This window comes from Nematolebias whitei, chromosome 1, assembly GCF_014905685.2.
Source record: "Nematolebias whitei isolate Nwh7 chromosome 1, NemWhi1, whole genome shotgun sequence".
Lineage (NCBI taxonomy): Eukaryota > Metazoa > Chordata > Actinopteri > Cyprinodontiformes > Rivulidae > Nematolebias > Nematolebias whitei.
In genome coordinates this window covers 57,959,133-57,968,769 of record NC_056498.1, presented here as the reverse complement: position 1 = coordinate 57,968,769, position 9,637 = coordinate 57,959,133, and positions in this window count along the sequence as shown.

Sequence of the window (9,637 nt, the reverse complement as noted above, 5' to 3'; positions counted from 1 at the left end):
TACAGAGTTGGCTTAATGTTTGGGGCTACATGCTGCAATGTATTCTAATAGAACAATATTTTATGAAGGTTCACAGTGACTTTATTGGCATTAGCATCACATGGTACCTGAGGTGGAACAATCAGTTACACCCAGAAATAGCAAAAATATAAACTATAAAAAAAGAAACGGTATACAAGGATATAATATATACGCTAAACAATAATAATATAGTATATGGTGTATTAAACAGCAGCCTGAACATGAGTCTGTAGTGAGCAGATGGGTATGAATTAGCTGCATTCGGGTCCAAAAATTCAACCCGGCCCCAGCCGTCATTTCTGAACCCCACCCGACCCAACGAATTAACTAATTCCAGGTCCGAACCCGAAAAAACCCTGACATTTTTAATTAAGCTGACTGCTTATATAATTATTGACGGTCGGTGGATACGCGCAGCGGAATAAAGGGGGCAGAAGATGTGAGCTGCTTCTGCCTGCATTCTGCATTATTCAGACACGGACCATGCTCTGACATGTCGGATATTTTGGGATCTCACCTGTTTGGGTCATCGGCCGCGCGCGATCGCTGAGTGCAGCGACTGAATGAACGTCCATTTGGGCTGATGGATTGCTGGCAGTAGTCCATCTGAAGCTTAACTGAACTTTTTTTAATTTATAAATTATAAATACAGCGAGGGAGTGGTGGCACAGAGGTTAGAGAGGTGGGCCTGTGATCCGAAGATCGCAGGTTCACGCCCCGGCCCCAACAACTTCAAAATTGTGGGTGGGGTAGGTGAAACACCCACACTTGCCCCCACCCTCATTCGCCCCACCCTGGGCTCATGAGCAAGGCCCTTAACCCCCACCATGTGCTCCCTAAACAGGTCTCTCTTGAAAATGAGTTCTCGTGGCTCAATGAGACTACCTGGATAAATAAAGGGTAAATGAAAAAATAAAAAAAATAGCAGCTTATGGGTAAGAATCAGCAGCATGGATAAGCAGCAGCATGTCATTACAGTGATTTTCCTGATTAGTGATTTACGAGTCTTATATTTATATTTATGAGTTATTGTTCCACTGATTTGAAATTGGTTTGTTACAGCAGCTGCAAGTTCAAAATTAAAAAACAAAAGTCATTTAGCAAACAATAGTATCTGTTGGGGGCAAATGATGGCAGACATGCTCACAGTAAAGTTGATTTTAATGGCAACGTTATATTTTCTAAGTAAATCTAAGTGTGTATTTTTTCCATTTTGGTATAGATGGTTTATTTGTTTGGTTTTGGGGGAACAACAACAAATACATTGTGTTTGTCTGAAGAACAAACTCTGACTCAAATTGGATCTTAATGATTTTTATTTTATCGGTACTTGCTCGTTCACCGAACATTTTACTCTCCACACACACCTTGTGCCACACCCTTTCACGTGGTTCTGTAACTACTTCCTGTCTGCCAGATTGCAGTACTGACACCTGGTGATTACCATAATTACACCTGATCATCACACACATCTCAGCCATTTCACCCATTAAAGTCACTTCCAGGTGTCTGATTTGTAGAAGATGATTTATTTTATCTCCTGCCATCTGGAAGAAGAGATCACTTCATGGAATCAGGACCAACCAGAGCGTGCAGCAGCTACATTCCTTACAGCAACCTTCATCTGGACAAAAGAAACGACACATTTTAAAAGAGTTACATGTGTTTGTTTTTGTACTGACAAACCGTTTTTCGTTTAAATTTCCTGAAGAAAAGAAAAAAACAAACTACATTTTCCTGTCTTCCAAGAAAAGGTCACCATGAAAGAAGCGAGGCCAAAGGTCAAAATGCGTTCTATAAACTCTTGCGTACAAAAATCCCCTGAAGGACTAATGCTTTACAAAAGTTATGCGTTTGTGTCCAAATACCACAAATTCCAATTGTGTTGAAATGGTTATATTAATAAAGAAACACTCCGACATAATCTTACAGCTTTAGAATCGTAGTACTTGTAACAGGAGTAAGGAGAAAAAACATTGCGGCAAAGGAGTTCTTTAGAAAACTGCCTGAAATTCAATATCTATAAACCTCAGCTGGAGCAACAACACCACCAGCCTGATCAAGAAAGCTCATCAGAGACTCTACTTCCTCAGACGGCTGAGGCGAGCTGGTCTGGGAAGCTCAGTCCTCACCTCCTTCTACAGGTGTGCAGTGGAGAGCATCCTGTGCTCGAGCATCAATGTGTGGCATGGAGGCTGCACAGCTGCAGAAAGAAAAGCTTTGCAGAGAGTGGTGAAGGCTGCACAGAAATCTGTTGGAATCAGCCTCCCCACCATCACAGACATCTACACCTCCAGATGCAGGAAGAGGGCCACCTGCATCATGAAGGACCCCACCCACCCAGCACACACACTTTTTGCCCCACTCCCCTCAGGAAGGAGGTTAAGGAGCATTAAGTGTAGAACCACTAGACTGAGGAACAGCTTCTACCCTGAGGCTGTTAGACTCATGAATCTCTAACTAGAATAATCACTGTGAAAAACCATATCATGTTGCTGCTGATCTGTTTCATGTTGCTGCTGATCTGTTTCAATGTTGATGTGTTCATGCGTGCACATCTGCTCACAGACTCATGTTCATGTTTGTGCTGATGTTCAACGTTTTATGTTATGAGTGCTTAGTGTATATTTAGTTGATGTTTTTCTTAGTTCATATCTTAGATGTCATTACTGTTTTTCTTATACATTTTATTGTTGGATGTAACTGGGACCCTGCATACATAATTTCGCTCCACCACATGTACCACATGAGGTGCGAATGACAATAAAGAAACTCTGACTCTGACTCTGACTCTGACTCTGATCTATAAGCTTTAAATTAGTTTACAGAGTTTAACAAGGTTGAGTCATGTCCTCTGGACAGATTCTTAAACGTTTCCTCTTTTATCCAAAAGACGTCTTCAGTCTGAGGAGCTTTATAAGCAGCATCTTCTCACAGTGGAGCAACCAGTTTGCTGGTGACAGCCAGAACTAGTCGTGAGCAAAAGGAGCACCATCAGCCTAACGATTGATCGATCAGGGCACTAATTGATTGTTAGTGCCCTGATGGCTGCTTGCTATTCACAGAGGGCTGAGTGATGCTATTATGTGAGGGGGACAGTTGGACACGGAGGCCTGCGCCCTGTTTAATGATGGCAGGTTCTCTTCACAAACATGGCTTCCTTCACTCCTCTCTCCAGTGTTCCTCTCTATCAAGGACGTGAACATCTTCACCACTGAACGAGTGACCTCTGACCTGCAAATGAGTGTAGACTGCCTTTGCCTGATGATGTTGCTCTTCTGTGCTGGACCATTTTGGCCAGTGGCTGTTTAGTTTCCCCAACGTAAGACTGATCACAGCCCTCCTGACACTGAACAGGATACATTCCTCTTCACCTGATGGCTGGAGTCCTGTTTGGGTTTCTTCTCTGCTTTCAGGAAAGCCCAGTTAGGATATCCATATTGCTCCAGGGCCTGTCTTGTGTGGGATATAGGGTTCCTGAGTTTATGGGGACCTGTTTTGCCCATCCAGAAGACCTGACTCAACCTTATTAAATTTATCTATCTGGATTATTGAACATGCATCAGAACATTAACTAAGAGAGATAATAATAATAATAACCATACACATTTACAGAGGTCATAGGTGACCTCTTTGTAAAGCCTCATTTCTGCTCCAGCTTGATATCCCAGTAACTTAGAAATGTCAACCCACATTTTGTTCAGATCATCCTTATCCGTCCATCCATGAGACAGTCCACAGGAAGTTGTCCACTGTGAAAATCCACAAATGTTTAGGAAAATATCATCAATGACTAGATCGCTTCCACCAAAGAAATCTTGAGTGAAGTCTACGACTCTGGTCATAAAATGCTTTGAATCTGTTAAGTTCTCCACATTTCAGCTGTTGGTTGCACTTTTTATTTTTATTTTTTTGCAGGTTCTTTTGTGGAACCGTTTGTCCATTTACACTAAGGGCAAAGTCATTATCAGTCAAATTGACCTTTCACCCCACTACAGTCCTATTTATATTTAATAGACGCACATGTACTGTACATTAAGGATTGTTGTGTGAGGGAATTCATGACAATGGAAGGTGTAGTTTGTACCAATGGCTGTTTTCTTGTTAGAATAGGAACTCTGGTAGAAACACACTTCATTTTATCATGTTACTAAAACAATCTGTGTGTAACTGTTGCCTCGGCAACCAGCTATAATTGTGTTGTTTTTGTGTGATCCTCCTCAGTGGGGTTCTCTGTTGGTGAGCCCTGTTGGGTCTGTGGAGCTGGACTTCTGACTCATAATCCCAAACACTGCACAAATCCTCCCCCCGAATCAGAACCAGGACTTGAAATAAAAGGCTCAGCCCGGCACCCACGCTGCCCACTGAAAATGATTAAGTGCATTCATAATTAATGTGAACATTCATAATGGATCAAAAGTTTTGTTTGTGGGAGAAAGAGGCAGCCGTGTGTCGTACGACAGCTGCGCTTGTGTTCTTTCTTAATCAGAGGTTTTGTTGAGCTCTGCTGCACACCAGCAGCATCCATCTGTGTTTTTATGATGCTCCGTGTAGACCCGAGGGGTATGCACAGACAAAGATCAGACTTGTTTATGCTTTGTGCAAAAGAAAAACTGAAACGTCATGTCTTAATTCACTGGATTCAGCTTCAAGAACGTGCACAAATGCATGTTTGGGTGTGAGACTAGCTGTACTTTTCATTTCTATCTGTAAATGCACAAAATTAAATTGTGTTTTTACCAGAGGTAAGCAGCTGGGCGAGGAGCTGCAGGTGGGTTCTTGGTTTCAAATTAATAATCCACAAGCAAATAAAACTGATCTCAAACTAATGAAGAAAAAAAAATCCAACCTGTTCACAGAAAACTTCATTTCAAAATGCTACAAAACAGTTTTTCTATTCTAGATCACTTTCAAACCCAGAGAATAGATGATGGTTTAGTGGGAAAATAAATTTATTAATTAATTAATAAAGAATGACTTGGTTCATTTAAATGTGACTGTCAAATGATTTTAAGAAAAGTTTTAAGCGCCAATAAACATAAAAAAGTCATCTGACATTTTGAAGTATAAAAATCTGTTTCCGTGGCACTAAATAACCTGAAAAAGTTGTGCATGAGTTTAATAAAAAATCTGACAAACTGTTTATTGTATAAGTGAATGGACTTGAAAACGTTTGCTATGATTTGATTTGTTGTCTTTACCAACAGCTTTGTGAAAATAAATTTTTAAACCAGGTCTCTCTTGTAAATGAGTCCCCAAGGCTCAATGGGATTAACTTGTATAAATAAAGGTTGAATGAAAAAAAACACAAACCCAGTTATATTTATTTTATAAACTTTGATTGTTTGAAGTTAGGTTTGAATAGGATCAGGGGTTATTTTTAACCAATTATTAGCCTTTTTTTAAAAATAATCAAAACACCATTAGGAAAAGTTAGGTTTTTTTTAGCAGAAAACTGAATGTATTGAGTAGCCAACAAGACACTTAATCAAAATGAATAAAGCAATTTTTGTAGCTTTGTCGTTTATTAATTTTCAAATCATCATTAAAAAGTTAGATTTAAGTGCTTTTTTAGTATACTGTATGTATTGTGCTTTACATTTCCAGCACACTGAGTTTAGTTCAACAATAGCAAAATAATGTTTTTAATTTATTCAAGGTTTTGTATATGGATATGCTTTAGGAGGATAAAACAATAAAAAAATAATTGATGAATTAGGAATTTGATTCAATTCAATTCAGTTTATTTATATAGCGCCAAATCACAACAAAGTTGTCTCAGGGCACTTTACAGAAACATTCACATACATAAAAGCCAATTAGTAAAGTTGTCTATCTAAGGAATCCAGCAGACAAGTTGAATCTTGGCTTCGTTGCAGTCTCCCATCCTGAGCAAGCACAGTGGCAACAGTGGAAAGGAAAAACTCCCTTTTAAAAGGAAGAAACCTTCAGCAGAACCAGGCTCAGGACAAGCAGCCATCTGCTTTGACCGGCTGGTTTGAGAGGACAGGAAGGAGAGACAAACAAACACAGTATGGTATGTCCTGGTGAACCTGAAAGACAAAAAAAAAAAAACAACACATGTTAAGGATAGAAAAAATAATTACTTACTAAATGATGCTAGTTAAAAGATTGAAAAATATTTTTCTTTGTCTTAGAGGTTGCATCAATACAACAGTTGTAACATTTTTTATATTTTAAAGAAATTTAAATAAATTATAAAAAAAATATGTTTTTTTTATTAGTGCTTATTTCAGTTCTCTTTAAAACAGGCTGCGTGTAGTTTCACATATGGACGCTAGGGGTCAGTGTGGCGCCACCGTGACAAGAATCAATTAAAAAAAAAAATTCTACTTTCTCTTTTTTCCGCCACTTCCGTCGGTTGTCAAACGTTTTATTACATCAAGAAAAAGTAGAATAGTGTCCCACGAGGTTCCTCGGCATTACGTGACAGTAAAGTGGGAGAAAAGGAGCATGAAAAAGGAGGAAGACGTAAAAAAGTGAGGGCGGACCACCTGACGACGAATGAGCTGCTCTCTTTCGGTGTTTAAAGTCCACTTGGATTACAAGCTGGAAGAAACGCGTAAACCCTGTGCTGGTTGGATTTCGACACGATTTCAGGTAAGACACGCTAAATATTACACTTTATAACGTTCCTGTGGTAATTTACGTAGCACTATCATCGAAATTTAGAATATAAACGTCAATAAATAGATATATTTGCTTTTCTTCTATTCAGCTTTGAAAAGTGGTGTCGTTAATAAAATGTTGGACCTGTTACCTGTTCGATTCAGACAGGTGTAACAATCATGGCTGACCTTAAAAACTGTCAAAACTGAGCCTTTCTGCATGACTGCGGAATATCCTGGCTGCGCTGGTGCTGCTGCACATGTTAATAATATTCATAACTTCACATGTTAATATATATTTATAACTGCACATGTTAATATATATTTATAGCTTCACATGTTAATATATATTTATAACTTCACATGTTAATATATATTCATAACTTCACATGTTAATAATATTCATAACTTCACATGTTAATATATATTTATAACTTCACATGTTAATATATATTTATAACTTCACATGTTAATATATATTTATACCTTCACATGTTAATATATATTCATAACTTCACATGTTAATATATATTTATAACTTCACATGTTAATATATATTTATAACTTCACATGTTAATATATATTTATAACTTCACATGTTAATATATATTTATAACTTCACATGTTAATATATATTTATAACTTCACTTGTTAATATATATTTATAACTTCACATGTTAATATATATTTATAACTTCACATGTTAATAGATAGTTATAACTTCACATGTTAATAGATATTCATAACTTCACATGTTAATAGATATTTATAACTTCACATGTTAATAGATAGTTATAACTTCACATGTTAATATATATTTATAACTTCACATGTTAATATATATTTATAGCTTCACATATTAATACATATGTATTTATTACTTCACGTTTTATTACAGATAGTATTTATTACTTCACATGCTAATACAGATGGTGTTTATTACTTCACAAGTTATTACAGATCATATTTTCTGTTATACTTGATGGCAAATGCAAACAAGTTTTTAGAGCTTGGTAATCACCAGATTAACCTGTAAATCTTTTTATTGAAGTGGATCTCCATGTCAGTAGATTCTTGTCAGTTTTGGGTCAAATTATTTTGGTGTAAATGCTGAATTAGGCCTGATGGAGTTTGTTTTTAACCCGTGTTCTTTTCCAGATGTTTGTCATTTATGGCTGTTTCCATGCAGACTTTCAGGTATCAATTTCTCACGGAACAAAACCTGGAACGACTAATAAACTTGAAAAACACAGGTGTCTCTTAATAATAATAAAAACAAGCTTTATTAATGGAATACCATCGTTCCAAATTAGGAGTTAGTGCATATTCTGTGTTTCAAAGTTCATTTTAAAAAAACGTTGAAGGCTTTATTTGAGTAAACAGTGTAATTCGGGGTATTTAACTAAGCAAAAACACCCACTAGGTAAACAGCCAACAGGATCTCATAGAAAGCTTTTTTAAAAAAGTAATAATAATATGGAATGGTGTCATTTTTTTCTGTGAAGTTCTAAGCATCATTAGCTGAATATATTCTTGAAAATGGGATTGTATCAAGAACAGTGTGGTTTAAAAAACCCACACAGATCAGACTGAGAAGCAGAGCCATTTTTTTTTTATGATTGTAATTGAAGCATCAGTGTCCAGAGCTTCACGTTTGTCATTAACGCTCAGCAATATATCCAGACTTTAGAGCAACATGTTGGACAGACGGAGCAGGTTTAAGGAGGGAGTGGGGCCCTGCTGTGGAGCTACCTTTGTGTCCCTTTTGTTTTAACACATACAAAACTGCCTGACTTTATGCAAAATAACAGGTTCTCTGTTAGAATCTGCATCCATAAATAGATTTTGCTGCAGAATAATTACATGAATCAACAACACTGCATCTGCCTCCTGCAAAGAAATAGGAACATTTATCAACCATCATAGGCAAGGCAAAGCAGGGCAAAGTTATTTGTAAAGCACATTTCATATCAGGAGGCAACAGGAGGTGCTTTGCAGAATAAAAACAAGTTAACATGAACAAGACAAAACTACACACACAAACAATTATTAAAAGCAGCACTAACCAGTTTAAATATCAATTTGTTAAAAGCAGTAGAAAATAAGAATGTCTTTCCTTTAGATTTACAGTAAATATGATCAGGTCAGACTCAGGTCTGAGCTCCTCAGGCAGTGTGTTCCACATGTGAGGGGCATGAAAACTAAAAGCAGCTTCACGTTTGGTTCTGATTTGTGGAACAACTCATAATCCTGTTTGCTGATCTGAGAGGTCTGGGCAGTTCGTAATGTATAAGATGGTCCATTAAGTACTGTGGAGCTAAACCGTTCAAGTCTTTGTTATGATTCTGGCAGCGGCATTCTGGACCAGCTGGAGTTGTCGAATTGTATTTTTTTTTTGGCAGATCTTGGAGTAATTCATTACAGTAATGTAGTTGACTAGAAATGAATGAACAAAGATTTCAAATTGGGTTTTGAAACAGCATCTCTGATTCTTTTAATATTTTCAAGATAGTAAAAACATGTTTTTGGTGATTTAATGTGGCTTTTGAAATTTTAAAATGTATCTAAAGTGATGCCAAGGTTCCTAAGTTAACTTTTGTGTTTTAAAGACAGACTACTGAGATCAGCAATCATTTTAAGTTTCTCTGTAGGTCCACCAAAAATAATAACCTCTGATTTGTCATTAGGTGGAGAAACTTTTCTGACGTTCATTTACCGGTACTTGTTTCGTTGATGCATGTTTTTATGAAATGTTTTTATTTTTATTTTTGTTTTTACAATTAGCATTTGATGGCACACTGATATATATTGGAGTGTCATCATATATATGTATTTACATGTGATATGAGACCATGCAGGACTGCAAGACTTTGGTTAATGGGAATATATATAAATTATATAAAAGAGGTCCAAAAATGGACCCTTGTGGCACTCCACATGATAGTGAGAAATTCTCTGAGTTGCAGCTGCTAATTCATACAAAATAA